Source organism: Triturus cristatus, chromosome 8 (genome assembly GCF_964204655.1).
Source record: "Triturus cristatus chromosome 8, aTriCri1.1, whole genome shotgun sequence".
NCBI lineage: Eukaryota > Metazoa > Chordata > Amphibia > Caudata > Salamandridae > Triturus > Triturus cristatus.
In genome coordinates, this window is record NC_140591.1 from 1309686280 (window position 1) to 1309710109 (window position 23830).

Below are 23830 nucleotides of genomic sequence, written 5' to 3' on the forward strand. Positions count from 1 at the left end.
CACCATCAAGGTTGCTGCACATACCACATGGATGTGGAGACTGTCTCCCATTGGGCACATTTGATCATCCACATCTGAGACACAACATGCACACAGACTGTGGGTGCATATCAGAATTGTGGCTACAGGTCTCACTGTGACGTACATGCCATCACCCCAGGACTCAGGGTGTATGTGACATGTCCTAAACATATCCAACCTGCAACTGTGTCCGTGACTCCTGCCCATTACTGTACAGTTGCACATCACAGTGGTAATGTGCACAACACACAAAGAATTATGCCCCCATGAAGACGTGCACAGCCTGGGAGTGGCTGAACAAAAGTGCCACACAACAAACCAAATCTTGCCCCCCCAACACACAGGGAATGCAGCCTTACATGCCGTGGGATACTGTGTGGCCAATGCTGGAGTGTGGTAGGTGTGCACATGTGTTCCTGGCAAGTAATTGTGTGTTGAAGCCGTCAAATAGTCACACCAATGATGTCCGACGCGGGTGACAATGCGTACGCATTGCACGGTTCATGACCGAGCTGTGCGTACGCTTTGTCATTGACTGCAATGAGGTCCGACATGGGTGACAATGTGTACGCATTGCGCGGTTCATGACCAAGCCGTGCGTACACTTTGCCATTGACTGCAATGAGGTCCAATGCGGGTGACTATCATGCATGCGCGTTGGGCAGGCATGGTCCGAGACAGGTGTACGCCTTGGCCATTGAATCGTATGGAGACGGGTGCATGTGTATTTTCAAACTACGCGTTGTACAGTCAGTTGACCGAGCCAGGCGCACCCATTGGCTCTGGACTGTCATGGAGACGGATGCGGATTCAAAACTTGTACGAGTTGTGCACTGGAAATTCAGTTGGATGCCCACAACAATGTTGCAATTCTTAGGGTTTTATGAAGGTGAAGATTTGAACGATGCGGAAGACGTGTACGAGTCATACATTTCCATGGATTGGCCAGATTCATAGAATGCAACCATGTTGATCCTATCACTGGGGACACATGCCACAGAGTCTGCCTCTGCAGCACAGATATAAGGCTGGCTGGCCCCCAGGGAGCTCACTTGCCTGCACTACAGGCTACTGGACCACATCCCTGCTACCACTGCTGCTGTCTCTGCATCCTCTGGCTCCTGCTATGGCACGTACTCTGAAAAGGGCCCCAGCCTTCACTGAGGAGGAGAACCAGACCCTGCTGGACGGGCTCCTTCCACAGTACAGCAAGCTGCATGGGAAACAAGGGGAGCAGGTGAGTGTGCAGTCCACTGCCTTCCTAATTATGCATATTGTCTGACTAGCAGTACTAGCAGTGTGTACACCAGTGGCAAGCATTCTCACTGAGTACTCTCATCCCCCAAAGTGTGTAGGTACATGTAATGAACAGGTGTTCTTCTGCTAAAGTGCATTTGTGCAAGCTTCAACTTCCCAGGCATTGTTAACATGTCAGACATGCTGGGCATTTGTCCATTTCCATAGTTGCACTACCTGTGTAACTAATTTCCCTTTGTAATGATGACATGTGTGCAGCACAGATATGGAGCATGTGTGTTAATATACTTTTAACTTTGTCATCCTCACAGGTTGATGCCCACCAGAAGCAGGAGATATGGCTGACCATCCCCCGGGCAGTTCGTTTGGTGGGGATCTACAAGCGCCGGATCCGCAACTGCCAGAAGAGGTGGCAGGACCTTCGGGGCTGGACCCGGAGGATCGCAAGACTCCCACTGAAGCTGTCACCTCCTCGCAGGAGGGGCGGACATCGGACCCTGACCCCCCACATGCTCCGGATACTGGCGGTGGTCTTCCCGGACCTGGATAGGCAGCTGAAGGCCAAACAGCAGCAAGGAGGGGGTAAGTCCATGCCTAATCTGTGTACTATGTCTGACATGCTAATTGCAGTCTTTTGGCCTGGTCACACTTCCACATTACGTATTTCTTGTAGTCCAATACTCAGATCCCTCAATTGTATGATGCACCCTCCTCATCTGTTCCACAGGTGTGGCCTCTACAGTCTGTTTCTTGTGTCACTAGGGCACCGTGTGCCTGCAGTCAGCTATGCTTCAGCTTCCGGACAGCATGTGTTCCCGTGACTCTGTTGTGTGTTTCATGGGTGGTTCAATTGTTTACCCAATGCCTGGGATCTGACCTGTGATCTGTGCGTGCCCTTGATATGTGTTTCAATTGCTGGTCTGACTCGCCACATGTGGCTGGGGTATTTCAAACAAAACCATGCAGCAGGGGACTCCAATTTGTGGCCCTCAGGAGTATGTATATAAAGTATGTCACACTTGCTTAGCCACCTGACTACTGTCCAGGGCCAAACACTGTTTCACATAGACCTGGGCAGTCATGCCTACTCAAGGGCATTTAGAAACACTTTGTTATCCCACTCCTGTGTATCAACTTACAGGTTGTGCTTAGTGACATGTGCTTTCAGGTGTCTGCCTCTGTGTCATTATGGTGTGGCTTCCTGTTACGTACAACTGGGGTGTTCATGTTTTTGAGGGTCAGCAGGACATCTGAGATGTGACTGTGAGAGACAAGACCTGTGTGACATATAGGTGTGTGATCATTTGACAGCGCACAATAGTGTATGCAGCTGTGCACTTCAGGCAGCTGTGTTACATGCACAGCAGACTGTGATGTGCTAATGTACAGGGAGTTGTGTTCGCAGAGACTCATATGTCCGATTTGCATGATGTGAGGTCTTCTAGGTCCTGGATATGTTGTTTGCAGAGGATGGGCAAGTGCACTTGTCATCTGCAGAGTTTGCTTTAGCCCTGAGCTATGATTGTGACACAGTGCATACAGTTGTTGTCTGGATGCCCTGCCCCTGTGACAGGAGACAGTGTTGACTGACTTTCCAGGCATGCCAGTGCCATGTCATTTAACTTGCTAAGAGTGATCCTGCAGTGTTCAAGTGTGCACTATGCACCCCAGTGTGACATTGACTATCAGGACATGAGAACATCATAGTGTGTGTTGCTGGCATGCATCACAAGCATGTGAAATGAGTCTCTGCTCATCCCTTCATCCTGACACCTGTACTAAATCAGTGGCAAGAGATGTGCTGTGTGTATAGTGACATACTCCTACATGTTCACTTGCATGTCCTACAAAAGTGTGGGTGGTGCATGATGGCACATTGGGGTATTAGCATTCGACATGCAGCAGACATATGGGTGCAAGTCACGGAGGGATATGTGTGCCATGGTTGATGGTGAGAATGACAATTGGCTTATTCTAAACAGTGTTGGCACTTTGAGCAGTGTTCAGCTGATGATGCCAGGCCTTGCCCTGTGATGTGATGTTCTCACTGTGGTGTGTGCAGTCAGTGCAGGTGACTGATGTTGTTCGCTTTCTTCCTATTTCTATACAGATACATCCACGGCGACAGGAGGGGACAGCTCCACAGACCAGGAGGAGCCACAGAGCCTGACAGGGACAGAAGGAGAGGAGTCGGGGGGACCCAGTGGCACGGAGGGCGAGTGGAGCCCCACCGAGGAGTCCTCAGCACCATCCACCCCAGCTAAGGGCCACAGCAGCTCAGAGGATGACTCCCTTGTGGAGGCAGGTGTCAGCAGCCACCAAACCCCAGCTAGTGAGGCTGTCCCCGCCACCGCCCCCACCACCACCATCACCACCCTCCCATCGGCTCCCATCCCAGAGGTCCGTGGAGGCTCCCGTGTTCGGGAGCATGTCTCCTTTGTGCCAGGCACCGCACCCCCGCCCCTGTGTCCCCTGCTGCCCTGTGTCCCCTGCTGCCCTGTGTCCCCTGTCTGTGGACTTACTTAGACCGATCCATGTAGGTCAGACATCAATGCTGAGTGTCCTCCATGCACACTCCAGTCTGTAGACGCAACTGGTGTGATTCATGGAGGGCATTTCATCAGGCATGTCTGCCCTACAGAGGACCAATCAGTCTGTGGCCTCCTCCCTGATGGCAACAGTGTCCCTCCTCCAACAGTCCCGCACCCCGCCTACCCCTGCACCACCCACGATTCCTAGCACCCTACCTGTCCCAAGCACACACACACCTGCATATTCTCACAAAGCCACAGACACAGGCAGCACACAAACACCCAAACCAAGGTCTAGACGTGAACACAAGCAAGTGCAGGGGACTGATACCAAACTCACAGGGGATGGTTTGCAGACACACACACAGTCATCCAAAACCACTCCGCAGTCCTTTGAAACCTCTCCCTCCCAGCCCCCTTCCCTTGCCTCACCTGCAACCCCATCTCCACAGAAGCTCTTCCTCTGTGACCTTGGCCTCTTCCCCACCGACCCTGAAGATCCAGATTACAAGGGGAAGTCCCCACACACAGAGGGGAGTAGACCCGGACACCCTCCCCCAGGCGCAGTCAGACTGAGGCCCCCACCCGCAAGTCCCCCCGGAGCCGGAAGAGCAAGACCCCACCCCCCGCCACGCAGCTCCAAGACGAAGTCTCTGTCCTCCATCAAACAGGCCACCACTCCAGAGGTTCCACTGCCACACCCTGCCACACCCTGCCCCGGTTTCCCCCACCCACAGATACACCATCCCCAAAATGCTGAGGCCCTACCACTTGCTCCTCCACACCCGGTCAGACGGTTAGGGCCACTGATGTGGGGACCGTGTCCCCCCCTCTGTCCTGCCAACCTCACCTGAACCCCATTCCGCTCACATGGATTTAGGCACTGCAGTGCAGTCCACGACCACCCGGTCTGGACCCAATCCACTCCATCTGACCTGCCCACTGAAGTTGTGCCGGCACCCACCCCATCTGACTTGTGCCCCACAGTTGTGACTGCACACACCTCTTCAGTCAGGTCCACTGCAGTTGCAAGTGACTCTCCTGCATCCACCATCCCTTCACTGCCTCCTTCTGCTGCACCCTGATCCTGTCCCTGCGGTGCCTGGCCTTCCCCCATGTATGCCCCTCCGAGGGGATGTCCCCTGTCCTTACCAGTGCAGGCAAGCAACGTGTGACAGTTGTCACTCAAGTTCACTCCTTGTCATTTGATAATGGACTGGCCATTGGCCTTTGTTTTGAACTGACGTTTAAATTTTCATATGCTGAATAAAGTTTTTTCTTTAAACTTGTGAACTTGATTGAGCTGTACATTAGGTTGATGATGTTTAGCATGCCCTTGCACCTGTAATGCTTGGTTTCCAATGTTGAATACTGAGGTGTTGATATGAGGTACTCCATGTGGACCATGAGATATGTATCCTATTCTGGTCGGTATCCATGTCATCCTTTGCAGCTAACTGGGTGTGTCATGATCAACAATTTGTGGACATCTCTGTGAACATTTCATTTGTATGGTCACATCTGTGGCTTGCACCCATGTCCAATTTGTCTATTTATCTGACTTTGGGAGCATCACCACTGGACCTAGAGGTGTGGGCATCATTGGTATAGGAGCAACTGGGTCCTCTGTGCAACTTGCTGTACATATGTGTTGAGTATGTGCAGATGACTTAGGGGAGACTCCTGTACCCAAGCTGTTGTGACCAGAGCCTTCATTGTGTGGTAACTGATGGCTGACTGACCAAGTGTTCTGCTGACATGAGTGAAATGTGCTGTGACTATGTTTGGCACAGCTGGGCTTCCACAGGAGTTGGGTCCCCTCAAGTAAGTGTGTTATTCCATGACATAGCCTGGGCCCATGGTGTGTGTTGTGTGAGCATGTGTGTGTGTATCCACATCCCTTTTCATACACAGGCAGTGTTGCCTTGATATGTTCCAGTTGTTTATGCTTGCTGAGTGGTACTGTGTTCATCCCACAACTTTGCCATGGGCTACCAGATGTATGGGTGCATGACACACTACTGTTAATTGGTGTTTCATCATTTATGTATGTATGTATGTATTTTCATTTGTAGAGCACACTGTAACCCTACGGGCATCCTGGCACTAAGACACAGCAAAAAAAATAGACACAACTAAGGCTGGACAAGACCAGCAAATTATGCTCTGGGAAAAAGCCAGGTCTTAATTTGCTTACGGAACTGCAGCAAATCCTGTATCTGTCTCAGCTCTAGTGGGAGACTATTCCACAGACGCGCAGCTGCAACGCTGAACGCTCAACCCCCCCATAGTAGTTCTCTTTGTCATTGGGATTTGTCAGTTCTGAATGGTGATGATGTGGACACAGTCAGGAGTCCCCAAGGCACTTGTTTGTTCGCAATATCATGTAGTTGTCCCAAGGTGATAACTTTCAGTGATTGAGACATGTGTATGTGTGTGTGACTGCTCCCCCTTGTCCGGTTCAGGGCTGCAATATTTGCAGGTGTCAGCATGTGTGCCTTGTGGTTCGCCTTGGCTTCTGCATTGTCCTGGGACTGTGGCAGGTATTCTGAAGGTTACGTGAGCTTTGAAATCATGGCTATGTACCGCATACTGTGCAGTATGTCTGTCATTCACCAGGGTTGTAAACTGTCCTTGTGTGATGAGTCTGTGCACTCCCAACATTCCTGTGTTTGTCATGGGTGCATGTGCAATGTTACCTGTCCATGTGGGCTTCACAGATGCACATTGTTGCAGTTCAGGGTGTGTGGTGTTGAGGGTGGACTGATGAAATGTTTGCATGGATGGGCCCCTAGCTCCTGTTTGTCCATGGATGACGGGCCATGCTGAGTGATTTTTGTTTGTGTAGATGTAATGTACGTTTGTGGCACAGGACATATGTCTGTTTTTCACAGTTTGTACAACATCTACCTTTGTCATCACAGTGGAGGTGTCATGCATGCTTGTGTCACCCCAATGTCTGGTCCCTGGGGGTAGTGCGGTTGTATGTCAGTCTCTTGCTGTGTTAGTTTGTGTTCATTCCAGCTTGTGTCACATGTGTCTGTTGTGCTCCCTCTCATCTCACAATGCCTGATTGCCCACTAAGGGGGTCCCAATGATGGGTTACTTTTGTATGGCACTGTGTCCACATCTGTGTCACTGTGGTTCAGCCCCCCTCATGTGTTGGGCATTTGCCTGGGGATACTGAGACACACACACACATGTTGTGTCAGATGTGTAGTGTGAGGCTGCCTGTTTGTGTTTGTGCATCTGCAACAGTGATGTTGTGGGCCATTGTCTGGATGCTGTTCTTGTGATTTACCCTGCTGTCCCTGTGAGTCATATCACATCATTCTGCACATTCATCCTGGTTGTTAGGTGACATTGCTGGCATGGAATAGGAGTTTGTGACCTGACACCTACAGGTTACACAGGTTGTTTTGTTTAGTGTGTCTATTTTCGAGATGTGTGTATGCTTTGTGATGGTCACTTCTGCTTTTGTGTCATTGTACACTGTATGCATTGTCAGCCCCCATGTGTGGTGCTTGTCTGCACATGGCCGAGAGTATGTTATGTTTTCGCAGCACTGTTAGCCTCACCACATCTCTGTGGGTATGGGACACAACCACTAGTTTGCCCCAAAAGTGTTTCATGTGTTGGGACCGGGAATCATAAATACTGTTTGGCATTTGTAGTTTTGACCATGATGACACTTACCTTTTGGTCACTGTGATGAGGGGGGGTTTAGACCCCATCACCACAATGCTCTACATTTGCTGCAGCTTGGAACCCCACACTTAACTTTTGTTCTACATAGTGAGGGGGCGTTATTTTTACATTGACACAGTGCTATTGTAATGCTTGCCTTGTGTGGGCCACACTCATTTTTTGGTCACACGTGCTGGTAGTTACATTGTATGTTCAAAGTCATAATCACTGTTGTGGGCATTTGTCACAGACTACACACTGTTGTCATGATGTTAGGGGGATGTATTTTGCTGACATACCTAATGTTGGAGTATGATGAATGTGTGGCGCATCACCCATGCTATGGGTGGAGGTGGCAGGGGTGATGGGCAACAGGTCCACTATGGGTGGTAGTGGCAGGGATGATGGGCAACATAAGCCCTATGGGTGGGGGTAGCAGTAGTGATGGGCAACTTGAGCCCCATGAATAGGGGTGGCAGTAATGCTGGGCAACAGGTCCCCTATGAGTGGGGTTGGCAAGGGTCATGGGCAAAAGGTCCCCTATGGGTGGGGATGGCAGGGGCAACATAAGCCCTATGGGTGAGGGTAGCAGTAGTGATGGGCAACATGAGCCCTATGAGTGGGGGTGGCAGTAGTGCTGGGCAACAGCTCCCCTATGAGTGGGGGTGGCAGGGGTGATGGGCAACATAAGCCCTATGAGTGGGAGTGGCAGTAGTGCTGGGCAACAGGTCCCCTATGAATGGGGGTGGCAGGGGTGATGGGCAACATAAGCCCTATGAGTGGGGGTAGCAGTAGTGATGGGCAACATGAGCCCTATGAGTGGGGGTGGCAGTAGTGCTGGGCAACAGGTCCCCTATGAGTGGGGGTGGCAGGGGTGATGGGCAACAGGTCCCCTATGGGTGGGGATGGCAGGGGTGATGGGCAACATAAGCCCTATGGGTGGGGGTAGCAGTAGTGATGGGCAACATGAGCCCTATGAGTGGGGGCAGCAGTAGTGCTGGGCAACAGGTCCCCTATGAGTGGGGTTGGCAGGGGTGATGGGCAACATAAGCCCTAAGAGTGGGGGTGGCAGTAGTGCCGGGCAACAGGTTCCCTATGAGTGGGGGTGGCAGGGGTGATGGGCAACATAAGCCCTATGAGTGGGGGTGGCAGTAGTGCTGGGAAACAGGTGCCCTATGAGTGGGGGTGGCAGGGGTGATGGGCAACAGCTCCCCTAGGGGTGGGTGTGGCAGGGGTGATGGGCAACATGTCCCCTATGAGTGGGGGTGGCAGGAGTGATGGGCAACATAAGCCCTATGGGTGAGGGTGGCAGTGGTGCTGGGCAACATAAGCCCTATGAGTGGGAGTGGCAGGGGTGATGGGCAACATGAGCCCTATGAGTGGGGGTGGCAGGGGTGATGGGCAACAGATCCCCTATGAAGGGGGGTGGCAGGGGTGATGGGCAACATGAGCCCTATGAGTGGGGTGGCAGGAGTGATGGGCAACATGAGCCCTATGAGTGGGGGTAGCAGGGGTGATGGGCAACATGAGCCCTATGAGTGTGGGTGGCAGGGGTGAAGGGCAAACGGTCCCCTATGAGTGGGGGTGGCAGGGGTGCTGGACAACATGAGCCCTATGAGTGGGGGTGGCAGGGGTGATGGGCAACAGGTCCCCTATCTGTGGGGGTGGCAGGGGTGATGGGCAACAGGTCCCCTATGGGTGGGGGTGGCAGTAGTGCTGGGCAACATAAGCACTATGAGTGGGGGTGGCAGGGGTGATGGACAACATAAGCCCTATGAGTGGGGTGGCAGGGGTGATGGGCAACAGGTCCCCTATGAGTGGGGTGGCAGGGGCGATGGTCAACATAAGCCCTATGGGTGGGGGTGGCAGGAGTGCTGGGCAACAGGTCCCCTATGGGTGGGGGTGGCAGTAGTGCTGGCCAACATAAGCCCTATGGTTGGGGGTGGCAGTAGTGATGGGCAACATAAGCCCTATGAGTGGGGGTGGTAGTGGTGCTGGCCATGCAACCCCTCTGGTGGCCTGTTGCTACTGGCCAGGATATGGATCCCCTGTGTGTGTGACATTTGGCGGTACGTGTGTTTGTTTGTGTGGTGGGTGTCTGACTTACTGTCTGTGCCGTCCGTGTCTGTTCCTGATCCAGTCATAGATGTACAGTACTGGTATGACCTGCGCGATGGGATTCATGATGTGTTCGTCTCGTACACGCTGCTTGTTGCTCCGTCTCGTACCAGTTGCAAGCTGGTCCGTCTCGTAGCCGTGGATTGAGTTGTGGCGCGAATCGTAGCTGATAGGCTTCTTTTCCGGATGCTGTGACGTGCCGTACGTGGTGACCCGTCCGGCGCGTAGGAAGTACGCAACATACTTGTCAGGGCGGAAACTGCTATGGATACTGCTTCCGGGTGACTCGGTTCGTCGTTCTGAGGTACGGCTCGGACGGAGAATGAAGCTTGAATCACAGCCTACGTGTCGGTCGTATTTTTGGCAGTTATGCGCATAGTACTTCATCAACAGTACGGACCGGCTACGGGTACGTGTCGGTCGCAAGGTAAGGCTACAAACAGCTCTCGGAGAGCTGTCCGAACCGGATCGGAATCGACCCCATAGTGTAGTGGTAATGTTTATTGTAAGGAGAGATGAGAGAGGTAGATAGATGTAGTAAATGTGTTTTAGGTATTTTTGATGTGTGTTTACCAACTAATTTCCGCCATTACATGTTGCAGTAGTAGGCCCACGTTAGGTCTCTTTTTTTTCACAAACTATTTTTCTTTCATAAAGTGGTTAATGATATATATGTTAAACACTTCATGAAACAAAAGTGTTTTGAAAGGTGTGCTTTTTTAGTTTAGCGACACGCTTTTAAAAATAATAGATATTTTTATCATCATCACGGTTAGATGTATTTACAATGTGATTTCAAGTTATAGATTTTGGATTTGCTCATCGTTATTTTTAAACAGTATTTTGGGCCAGGTGGATTTAATCATTGGAATTTGTTGCGTTTTTTCAAGATAAAATTTTTTTATTTTCGGGATTTTTTTCTTGGGTCTCTTCATTCTGAATTTCTACAGCTATCGACATGGCATTGTTTTTCAATCAGAAATTGATTGCAATGTTGGAATTTGTTGTGTTTTTTGAACAATAGTTTAATATTTTTCGGGATTTTTTAATTGGGTGCTTTCTTTGAGATATGCACTGTTTATTAGTGTGCATATTAATATATTTTTTACCGTTTTATGGATTTTTCAATTGGATTCTTTGTTATTTACTATGGATTTTTTTTTTAAATAAAGGACTCTTGGTGAAGTAATGGATGGAATGTAATTCCAAGAGTTGAAGAAAGAAAATATCCGAAGGTAAGGAGACCCGACTTTTATTATTAATTTAAAAAAATTTGGAAATAATCAATTGAATTAGTAGTAGTTATTTTAGGGCAAAACAGACAAGTAAAAATATTGTGTGTGTTAGAAATGTAGAATGTGTGCAAATTATCAAGGTAGTCTGAAGCCACTGTCAACGTAAACTGTTGAATTACGCCCAATAGTCTTACAGACATTTTCTTAGTTCTGGTAGAAATACGTGGGTTCAGACTACCTGTTATTGATTGCGACATTCTAATTTCTTGGAAACTTTGCACCTTCTTCAAAATTTCCCAAAAATGATAGAAATTAGGATGAGGTTTGCCAATTTGAAGGAGTTGTGCCCCTCCCTCTAAGCAGGTCAAACCGTTCCACCACTCTACGTGGAAACGTCATCTCCTCCTGTGACCAGACCTGCTTAGATGGCCAATCCATCTGTCTTCAAAATAATTTAGTATAGGTGCCAATCTTTCTTCATTTGTTGTAAAATATTCTGATTCTGTAATTGAAGTGTAGTACTCGTCTACACTGTCAGGAGGAACAAAGCAAAGGGCAGTTAGTTTTTTTAGTTCAAACTGTAGTTTGCTATCTGATATATAATCCTCAGTTAAGGATGTTTTTTGAAGTTTTCACCAATATGCCTGAGAAAAGTGAAAGAAACATCCTTGAATTTGGGTATTTGGGTATGTTTTGGTTATTGTATTAATCACAGTTAATTCAAAGTCAATTATTACTTCCTCAGACTTTTGTTGTTTGTTTTTAAATTTATCACTGACAATAATTCAGTGCATGTTGAGGATTGTTTATCAGGGAGTAAACTGTAAACTAAGGGAACTACTGTATTGTTAATGTATGCGTGAATGGTGTATATTTGGGTGAATGGATGGAGCGTGCTTTTAAATGTTCCATCCATTATCCAAATATCACTGTTTTCTAACCTTACTAGATTATGGGGTGTACTCAAGATTATTATTCTCTTTTGAGGGTTTTGGTTGTCATGCAAAAGGAAAGATTCATTAGAACAGTAACAGAGAGTTCCGATGGAATTATTATGTCAGAGTAGGTTTGGGGTGTTACTCTTTGCGGGTTACTTGTCTGTTTTTGACGTTGAATAATTCTTCGCAAATTAGGTATGGTGAGCATACTACTTGCAACATGTGGGGGAATGTGTTGGGATACCTCCCTTAAAACTGCACCACAGGGTTCAATGGAGGAGGATGCAATATCTTTAATTTCATTAATTTATTCTCTAACTTCAATCTCCATTCCAGAGGCAGAGTGGTTATGGTCTGTGGTTCTTAAAACAGTGTCACCAAGAATATTGCACACACCTCCAATGACACCTGGGTACAGATAGTCTCTCCTTACAATAAGCATACCCACAATGGTTCAGCAGTCTGTTCCCTCGTTTTGATGTTATGTATTTGGCTTCTTTGGATGGGGTAGACATTTTTGGTTCTGAAAAGAGAAAAAAGATGTAAAAGAATGATATTTTTCTAATAATTTGTAGTGTATACCTGTTTAGAGGGGCAATGATAGTTTATTTTATATAATCAATTTAATAGTTTACAATTTATGTGTTTTCAATTTCTGATTAATCGTTTTACTTTGTTGTATTTCTATCTTTGTTCGTTTCTTACAAACAAATGATGCTTTATTGGGAGAAAAAAAGTTCATTTGTTGTATTGAAAATTATTTTAGTTTTTCTTACCTTTGAATTAGATGTTGCTTGATTGTTTTTCTTTGGAATAATTATTGATTTATTCTGTGGTTCTGAAATGAAAAAAATTTAATAGGTTTATTACATATATATTATGCATGTAAAAGTTTCCTAGGGAGAGAAACATAGTTAATGTTTTGGATTAGCTTTTGTTTTTGAAGTCTTACCTTTATTAAATTGTTTAGGTTGTTTCTTTCTTTGGTTTATGAGTTTGAGTTGCATTGTGGTCTGAAAAAGTAGAAAAATATTTATTGTTAGTATATTGAAAATATTTTAAAATATTTTTCTGAAATAGAATGGTATATTTTTGGTTAAGGAACAACAGGTTAATGTTTTATAATTGTACAAATCTTTTTCATTTTTATTTGAAGCTATACATTTGTGTTTATTTGCCTATATTTCTTTAGTGAAGTTTAAAAAAATTATTTACCTGCTAAATGTGTTTTTCTCTGGGACAAAAAAGTGGCGCTTATTTTTTATAATAGAAGAAAAAATTTAAATGTAAGAATGTATTGATGTGAAAATTACCTTGTTATGTTCTTCTTTTTTTATGGTCATTGAAAGTTTTGAAAGCTGAAACACAAATTATTTGAACATTGTTTATAACTTGTAATGATGATGTTTTTACATTTGTTTCATTTGTGTTTGCATACTATATTATTTCTTTACTTGTTTCTTGTTGTAAATATTTTAGGAAATTACCTTGCAATATGCTTTTCACAACATTTTGTGGATAGATAGATATATTTTCACTCCAAATATTGTTTGTATTTTGTTGTTGGATGTAGTAGTACTCCGTTGTTATATAAAAAAGAAGAATCAATATTTTTAATTTGTGATAACATTTATCAGGTAGTTAAAAATAAAAAGCATGTTTTACTGAGATAAGTTAACGTTTCGGTAGGATTCGTAATTTCGTTTTTATCAATATACAGCATTTTTATTGAGTCAGGCATCCTTTAGAGTAGGAATAGTAGTTTTATCTTCATCACTATTTAGGGCCCAATTCCGATCCGGATAGGAAAACATTCCCACCTAGGGCCCGATTATGATGCGGTTAGGAAGGCCTCCTAACGACATTTGCTCCTTCCAAATCGGATCGGGAACGTGTCTTGCCGCCCGAGGCCAAATTACGATGCGGTGAGGAACATAGGCTCAAGTCATAAGTCAATGGGAGTCAAATCTATTCGTATCTGGAAGCATCCGGATGCATCATACTCGGTCGGTCAGACTCTCCCGATCCGAGTCAGTCGGGAACTATCTCCAAACCAATGAGACCAGGTAGGTATCCAGCATTTATTTTTGAGGTATGCATCCTTTGGAGTTGAAATAGTAATTTTTAGTCCGCCACTATCCTGCACTTTTTCTGAGGCAAGCATATTTTGGTGTTGGAATAGCTATTTTAAGCCCAACACTATCCACCATTATATATGAGGCAAGCCTTCTTTGGTGTTGGAGTAGTAATTTTAACCCCATCAGTATCCGGCATTTTCCATGAGGCAACCTTATTTTGTTGTTGGGATAGTCATTTTAATCCCCCCACTATCCTGCACTTTCTTTGAGGTAAGCATTGTTTGGAGTAGGAATAGTAATTTTAACACACCACTATCCAGCACTTTCCCTGAGGCAAGCATCTTTTGGAGTTGGAATAGTAATTTTAGTATTATCACTATCCAGCACTTTCTCTGAGGCAAGCACCCTTTGGTGTAGGAATAGTAATTTTAACATACCACTATTCTGCACCTTCATTGTGGCAAACACCTTTTGGAGTTGGATTAGTAATTTTTACCCCACTACTATCCAGCATTTTTCCTGAAGCAAGCACACTTTGGAGTAGGAATAGTAATTTTAACAAGAAGACTATCCTGCACTTTGTGTGATGTAAGCAGTTTTTGGAGTTTGAATAGATAATTTAATTATATTACTATCTATGGGGACTATTACGATGGCGGGCGGACACCGTAACGGTAAACGCGACCAACTGCAAGAGGTGCGGCGGTCCCGCTATGCCAATTAGGATGCAACTGCCACCATGGCGGTCGCATCCCGCACAATTTACATTGCGGCTGGCGGTGCTGCAATGTAAAATAGGCATGTGGTGCATTGGTATGCTCAACTTGACAGGCACCGCGCAGTGCCTGCCACCCTGTGCATGCCAATGAAGGGGGGTGCCATGGGTACCCCCATATACAGCCATCTACCCCACCACCCCCCCAGGGGCCCGCAACGGGCCCCCAAAGTCCCCAGAGTCTCCGCCATGGAAAGGCATGCCCCACGCACCCATCATAATATGGATTTCAGGCACCGCCACCATATTGTGTGCCTTTTCCGCCCAGCCGGCAATCCGACCGGCGGAAAAGCCGTGGACGTTCTTTCCGTCCACCGCGGTACCCCTCGCCATACTAATATGGTAGGGGTGAAACTGGAACATTTGGCGGGCGGATCGCCACCGTCGGCCCAGCGGTGGCGATACGTCCGAGATCCTAATAGGCCCCTATCAATTTTTTGGTGGCAAGCACTTTTTGGTGTGGGAATAGTAATTTTAACATACCTCTATCCTGCACCTTCCCTGAGGCAAGCACATTTTGGATTTGAAATAGTAATTTTAACCCCACCACTATCCAGCATTTTCCCTCAGGCAAGCATCCTTTGTAGTAGGAATAGTCATTTTAATATACTACTAACATGCACTTTCTCTGAGGCAAGCACCTTTTGGAGTTGGAATAGTAATTTTAACCCCACCACTATTTAGCATTTTACTTGAGGTAAACACTCTTTGGAGTAGGAATAATAATTTGAACATACCACTATCCTGCACCTTTCCTGAAGAAAGCCCCTTTTGGAGTTGAGATAATAATTTTAACCCCACCACTATCCAGCATTTTCTTTGAGACAAACACTCTTTGGAGTAGGAATAGTACTTTTAACATTGTAGTAGCCTGCACCTTCCCTGAGGTAAGCATGTTTTGGTGTAGGAATAGTAATTCTAACATACCACTATCCTTTATCGTCCCTCAGGTAAGCATATTTTGGAGTTGGAATAGTAATTTTAACCTCACCACTAACTACCATGTTCCCTGACGCAAGCACCGTTTGGAGTTAGAATAGTCATTTTAACCCCACCACTATCCAGCATTTTCTTTGAGGCAAACACTCTTTGGAGTAGGAATAATAATTTTAAAATTGTACTATCCTGCACCTTCCGAGAGGTAAGCGCCTGTCAGGAATCACGGGAGGTTTCCTCCCTCTAACTCCACTGTGGCTACTATTTTTGCTTTACAAAACCATTCAAGCACAAACGACCTCTTTAGCTGGAGCAATTGCTGGCATCGCAGAAATTCCAACATGGCTGCCAATTATCCAATACTGCAACAGCATACCGCTGTTTAGCAGTCTAGTGTTTTCTGTATCAACTGCCTGAGGAATGTTCTTCAACATTCCTCGGTGCACTTCACTGAGGAATTCACGAGAGGAACACCTGTTTACAAGCGTCGTGGAAGATAGTTAGGGTAGAAGCGTTCACTCGGGGTTAGTAAGCGCCGGTCTACATACACTTCAGGAAAACAGGTCAGCCTAATTCATTCTTGTTAAAATAATATTGTCTGAGAAAAAATATCGAGTTCATAAAAGATTTTACAGTTGTTAGAAAATTCTAAACTGCTAATTATAGAGTAGGTTTATAGGTGATGAATATTATTGGCAAGCACAGTAATTTCTAATCTGACTAGAGTATTCAAGTGCGAGCGTTATCTATTCAGACGCTGCACTTGACTGGGAAATCCCTTCGAAGCATACAATGTAATTCCTAGGAACAAAGACTCCGGTTAAGCTCTCGTCAACATTGTTTCAGAGCGCTAACCGGCACCCCTTGAAACCGCCAGTTGGAGGCTTCCGCTGACGTGTTCTAAATTTAGCCTGTCAAGTATTCCATTAACTCGACGCTGGCTTTTCTCATGTAGCGTGACACAGAAATCAGGCATTCACGCTAACCGAGGAAATGCGGTCTCGAGCAAGTTAAAAGAAAAAGAAACTAACACGAGGCTAACTTCATTAGCACTCCGTTTTCGATTCTTGAAGAAGGAGTCATCCTCACGCGGTTGCGTAAAATAAACGCGTGCTTTAAAAATCTCAATTCCGAATAGCGGAAGAACGAAAAAGAATTTCGCTACATGTATTTATAGGAGGCAGTAATCGGGTTACAGGTCTAAAACTCCAATTAAGGAAAAAATAACTAAAAAGACAGCTGACATAACGGAGAACCCTACTCCCTGATTTCATAATCACTGACCTCCAAGAATCAATCATCCAGAGACTAATATACCAGGCTTCACCAGTTTCTAACCTCGTGAGTGGAGAGAAGGAACAAGGAAGACATATAGCATCACAACCATACCTATAGTTAGAGACATACTCACTCTATTTTTCTCACTCCCTTTTAGTGCAGAATCAAGCAGGGAGACAGCCTGTAAAAGAAACAGAGTGAAGACTTCACTTGGTGTAAAATATCGCACAAGAGAAGTAAGAAGAGTAGCAAGCTCCAAAAGCCTTCCTGGTAAGATAAGTTATCTATAGATTAAAATACAGTAAGTTAAACAGAAGTACAGATTTTAAATTGCATAAAAATGTTTTAGCCAGAAGACCAGAAAGAAGACCGATAGAAGACGTAGCAGGCCTGGCAGAGTTTTTGGAGCTGTCTCTTCTCGTCCCATTCCCCTTTTCCCTTCTTTGGAACTTACCTGCTAGGAGTCCTAGTATCCGGCGGGAAGTTCCGAGCGGGGCATAGGGGGCTTAGCATCATTCTGCTCCTGTGCTTCCTTATGCAAGTTGGTAGCAACCTCTGACAGAGTGAAGTGCCCACGTTGGTACTAGCACCCGAGCAGAATGGCAGAAGGCTTAGATCTAAAGAGGCTAAGCGACATTCTGAGCAATATACAAAGGGATTTGGAGGCAGTCAGGGAGGATAATAAGGCGCTAAGACAGGAGATGATAACCTTTAAGATAGGAGCTTCAGGTCAAGGAATTAGTCAGGGTACCACATCCTCTGGAACTCAAAATCCCAACCCAAGCACATCGTCTTTTGCCCCCACACAAGTCATACACTCCTTGTCCCCAGTAATTCCCCTAGCCCCACCAGAAAGATTTAATGGAGACCCACAGAAGGCCCAAATTTTTTTAACTCAATGTTCACTCCACTTTATGTGTCGCCCCACGATATTTCCCGATGCCCAGTCCAGGGTGGCATTCATGTTATCCTACCTCAGCGGGGATGCAGCTTCATGGTCCATGCCATTAGTAACCAAAGATGATCCAATTCTATATAATTTGGATGATTTCAGGAAAGAATTCCTTCGAATATTTGACCGGAGAACAGCTTCCCAGGCTTCAGATAATGAACTCTTAGAGTTGAGACAGGGAAACAAGGAACTCGTAACTTATCTAGCTCAGTTCAATAAGTTAGTAGTGGAAACCAGCTGGCCCGAAGATAAACAAGCGGCAGTGTTTTATAGGGGATTACGAGAAGAATTGAAAGACGCCTTATCGCAAATTCCAAATCGTCCTACCGACATCTCAGCATTGGTGGACTTGACATTGGAAATCGACTATAGGCTAAGTGAACGAAAGGGTGAACGAAGAAGAGAGTTTAGATCTAGTGTCCCACGTTTCGACCGAACCAAAACGGAACCTGTTCGGTCGGCAGAAAATGCTTCAGGAACAGAGCCTATGCAAATTGGAGTCGTTAGAGGCCCGCTCACGAAAGAAGAAAAAGAGAAAAGAAGATTAAACAAACTATGCCTATACTGTGGAGGAAGCGGGCATTTTGTCAAAAATTGTCTAAAAAGACCCAAGTTACCGACAAAGGAGAAGGGAAACTAGAGGCACCACAGGTAAGCGGAGTTGGACCTGTGGATGCGAATGGAGCAACAACTCCAAACACTCACCAGTTGGCGAACACCTTACAAGTTTCTTCACCCCATTTGTTTATGACAGTCACACTAAAATTCCGAGGGAACATTTTGAATGGAGTGGCTGTCATGGTGGATTCTGGAGCAACCGGGAATTTTTGTGACCACAAATTCGCAGACCAAATTGGATTGCAAGCAGTCAAAAAGGAAAAAGTGGAAAAGGTCCGCGCAGTGGATGGTACGGAGTTAACTTCTGGGCCAATTACTAGCCACACTGAAGCAGTACATATGACCACAATCGAAGGACATCAAGAGACATTGCAGTTTAACTTGATCGACGCCCCCCAATTTCAATTGATTGTAGGACTTCCATGGTTAACCGAACATAACCCTTTGATTGATTGGGGAGCCCGAACAATTCAAATGAATTCTGAATATTGTATGGAACACTGTTTTGCAGAATGGGCTAATCATACTGAGGCTGGAGTGGTTACGCCGTTGTGTACTAATGGCAGTTCTGTATGTGCGATTCAAACAATGGAGATACCAGAAGCATATCAAGATTTTGCAGACGTTTTCGATGAAATCAAGGCAGAAACGCTACCACCTCACAGGCCCTATGACTGCAAAATTGATCTAGAACCTGGTGCCAACTTACCTTGCAGCAGAATATACGCCTTAACTGAAAAAGAGAATACCCATTTGAAGGAGTATCTAGCAAAAAATTTGGAGAACGGTTTTATCAGACCATCCCAGTCCCCAGTCTCTTCCCCCCTTTTCTTTGTTCCGAAGAAAGGAGGAGATCTTCGGACTTGCATTGACTTTAGGGCCATCAACAGAATCACAGTAAAAAACCGATACCCATTACCTCTTATATCAGTACTGATTGATCAAGTGAAGGAAGCTAAAATCTACACTCGTTTGGATCTCCGAGGAGCGTACCATCTCATTAGACTTCGAGAAGGCGACGAGTGGAAGACTGCGTTCAGGACCAAATTTGGACTTTACGAGTACTTGGTGATGCCATATGGTCTCTGTAACGCACCCGCGGCCTTCCAGTATTTCATCAACGATGTGTTAAGTGACTTCATTGATCAATGTGTCATAGTCTATATCGATGACATTCTGATATATTCCCATTCGACCGTTGAACATCAGGACCAGGTTAGAGCCGTGTTGCAACGCCTACGTGAGAACTCGCTCTACGTAAAATTGGAAAAATGTCTATTCAACACCGATACTGTGGAGTTTTTGGGCTTTGTGTTGTCCCCTAATGGAGTTCAAATGGATGAACAGAAGGTGCGAGCAATAACTGATTGGAAATCCCCTACTTGTATCAAGGAAGTTCAAAGTTTTATCGGATTTTCAAATTTTTACAGAAGATTCATTCATGGGTTCTCTTCCAAAATTTTGCCATTGACTCGTCTCTTGAAAAAAGGTGTTTCCTTCCAATGGTCTGCAGAAGCGGAACAAGCCTTCCAGTCGATGAAGAACAGCTTTATCACAGCACCAGTGTTACTCCATGCGGATCCTTCTGAACCCTTCTATTTGGAAACGGATGCTTCGGATCTAGCCATTGGAGGAATACTTTCTCAGAGGCACAAAGACACGGGGCAGTTGCATCCAGTGGCCTTTCGCTCCCGCAAACTCAACCCTGCGGAATGCAACTATACAATCACTGAAAAGGAACTCCTGGCCATTAAGGATGCCTTCAAAGATTGGAGACATTACTTAATGGGGGCTAAACACACTGTCACCGTGTTCACAGACCACCGCAATTTGAAGTTTTTACGTTCAGCTCGCACTCTGACTCCACGCCAGTTGCGTTGGTCCCTGTACTTCGCGGATTTTGATTTCGTTATCACCTTCCGTCCGGGATCAAAAAACGGGAAGGCTGATGTTCTTTCCAGATTGGATACCGAAAACCAAACGCCACTCATTGAAAATCAACAAATCATTCCAGAAGAAAAATTCATCGGACTCATCGCAGTGGAACCGTTTGAGCAGCTTGTTCGTGATTCATTGTCGAATTGGGATATAGAGACCTGGGCCTCTGAGGATCCACTTCGCTCCATCCGCCATGGCCTCCCTTACCACGGTTCCACTCTGTATTTACCCACTAAAGAACTTCAACTGAAAGCAATGCAGGAATGCCATGACAACCCTCTGGCTGGCCACAAAGGCATTTTTAAAACTGAAGATTTACTCAAACGAAGTTTTTGGTGGCCATTCATGTGCCGCGATGCTCGTCAATATGTTCTAAGTTGTGAGCTGTGTGCACGAGGTAAATCTGATAGGCAAGCTCCCAAAGGTTTATTACAACCAATGCCCACTCCTCCATATCCCTGGCACACGGTTTCCCTTGATTTAATTGTTGATTTACCTTCATCTCAGGGCTACGACACCATTTTGGTAGTGGTGGACACCTTCAGTAAAATGGCGCACTTTGTCCCTTTCAAAGGTACACCCACTTCTAAACAATTGGCACACCTTTTCAACCAACATATAATTCGCCTTCACGGTATTCCTAAAGTCCTCATTTCGGATAGGGGTTCCCAGTTTCTCTCACATTTTTGGAAGGCTTATATCAAGGGCCTCCACATTGATCATCGTTACTCTACTAGTTTTCACCCAGAAACTGATGGGCAGACTGAACGTGTCAATCAGGAACTTGAACAACACCTTCGCTTATATTTGATTGACGACGAGGGCGACTGGCCTAATCATTTATGGACTGCTGAGTATGCTTACAATAATGCACTCAATGTCTCTACTGGTTACTCCCCCTTTTTTATCAATTCAGGCAGACACCCGAATTCCTATGCTAATTTTGACAATGCTACCACTCCCGCCATCGGAGACATTGCCCAACAGTTCACTAGGATTCACCACACTGTAACTCAGAATTTAACAACTGCTAAAACCCGTTACAAACACTTTGCTGATCGTAAACGAAAACAGGCTCCTGAACTTCAGGTGGGAGAATTAGTCTGGTTGTGCACAAAAAACCTCAGACTCAAGGGTCCACGTAAATTCCAGCCCCGTTTCATGGGTCCTTATCCCATTGAGAAGGTCATTAATCCTGTCACTTATCGACTATCTCTCCCTGGTTCTACCAAATTCCATCCAGTCTTCCATGTTTCTCTACTGAAACCAGTTCACCCAGGGTTGCGTAGGTCTTCTCCTCCTGATCCTTTAACCTTACATGGTGAGCCTGAGTATGAAGTCAAACGGATCTTAGATTCTAAATTCATCCATAATGACCTTTTTTATCTTATTGACTGGAAAGGTTATGGTCCGGATGAACGCTCTTGGGTAAAGAATACTGATGTCCATGCTCCTCGTCTAATTAAAGCATTCCATGCCAAATTCCCTGCTAAACCTCATCTGGAGGAAACCCCGTTGGGAGGGGGTACTGTCAGGAATCACGGGAGGTTTCCTCCCTCTAACTCCACTGTGGCTACTATTTTTGCTTTACAAAACCATTCAAGCACAAACGACCTCTTTAGCTGGAGCAATTGCTGGCATCGCAGAAATTCCAACATGGCTGCCAATTATCCAATACTGCAACAGCATACCGCTGTTTAGCAGTCTAGTGTTTTCTGTATCAACTGCCTGAGGAATGTTCTTCAACATTCCTCGGTGCACTTCACTGAGGAATTCACGAGAGGAACACCTGTTTACAAGCGTCGTGGAAGATAGTTAGGGTAGAAGCGTTCACTCGGGGTTAGTAAGCGCCGGTCTACATACACTTCAGGAAAACAGGTCAGCCTAATTCATTCTTGTTAAAATAATATTGTCTGAGAAAAAATATCGAGTTCATAAAAGATTTTACAGTTGTTAGAAAATTCTAAACTACTAATTATAGAGTAGGTTTATAGGTGATGAATATTATTGGCAAGCACAGTAATTTCTAATCTGACTAGAGTATTCAAGTGCGAGCGTTATCTATTCAGACGCTGCACTTGACTGGGAAATCCCTTCGAAGCATACAATGTAATTCCTAGGAACAAAGACTCCGGTTAAGCTCTCGTCAACATTGTTTCAGAGCGCTAACCGGCACCCCTTGAAACCGCCAGTTGGAGGCTTCCGCTGACGTGTTCTAAATTTAGCCTGTCAAGTATTCCATTAACTCGACGCTGGCTTTTCTCATGTAGCGTGACACAGAAATCAGGCATTCACGCTAACCGAGGAAATGCAGTCTCGAGCAAGTTAAAAGAAAAAGAAACTAACACGAGGCTAACTTCATTAGCACTCCGTTTTCGATTCTTGAAGAAGGAGTCATCCTCACGCGGTTGCGTAAAATAAACGCGTGCTTTAAAAATCTCAATTCCGAATAGCGGAAGAACCAAAAAGAATTTCGCTACATGTATTTATAGGAGGCAGTAATCGGGTTACAGGTCTAAAACTCCAATTAAGGAAAAAATAACTAAAAAGACAGCTGACATAACGGAGAACCCTACTCCCTGATTTCATAATCACTGACCTCCAAGAATCAATCATCCAGAGACTAATATACCAGGCTTCACCAGTTTCTAACCTCGTGAGTGGAGAGAAGGAACAAGGAAGACATATAGCATCACAACCATACCTATAGTTAGAGACATACTCACTCTATTTTTCTCACTCCCTTTTAGTGCAGAATCAAGCAGGGAGACAGCCTGTAAAAGAAACAGAGTGAAGACTTCACTTGGTGTAAAATATCGCACAAGAGAAGTAAGAAGAGTAGCAAGCTCCAAAAGCCTTCCTGGTAAGATAAGTTATCTATAGATTAAAATACAGTAAGTTAAACAGAAGTACAGATTTTAAATTGCATAAAAATGTTTTAGCCAGAAGACCAGAAAGAAGACCGATAGAAGACGTAGCAGGCCTGGCAGAGTTTTTGGAGCTGTCTCTTCTCGTCCCATTCCCCTTTTCCCTTCTTTGGAACTTACCTGCTAGGAGTCCTAGTATCCGGCGGGAAGTTCCGAGCGGGGCATAGGGGGCTTAGCATCATTCTGCTCCTGTGCTTCCTTATGCAAGTTGGTAGCAACCTCTGACAGCGCCTTTTGGTGTAGGAATAGCAATTGTAATATATCACTATACTGCACATTCCCTGAGGAAAGCAACTTTTGGATTTGGATTAGTAATTTAACCTCACCACTAACTAGCATTTTCCCTGAGGTAAGCACCTTTTGGAGTTTGAATGGTAATTTTAACCCCATCACTATGCAGTATTTTCCCTGAGGTAAGCATGTTTTGGAGTGGGAATAGTAAATTTAACAAAGTAACTAAACATTATTTTCCCTGAGGCAAGCACATTTTGGTGTAGGAATAGTAATTTTAACATACCACTATCCGGCACCTTCCCTGAGG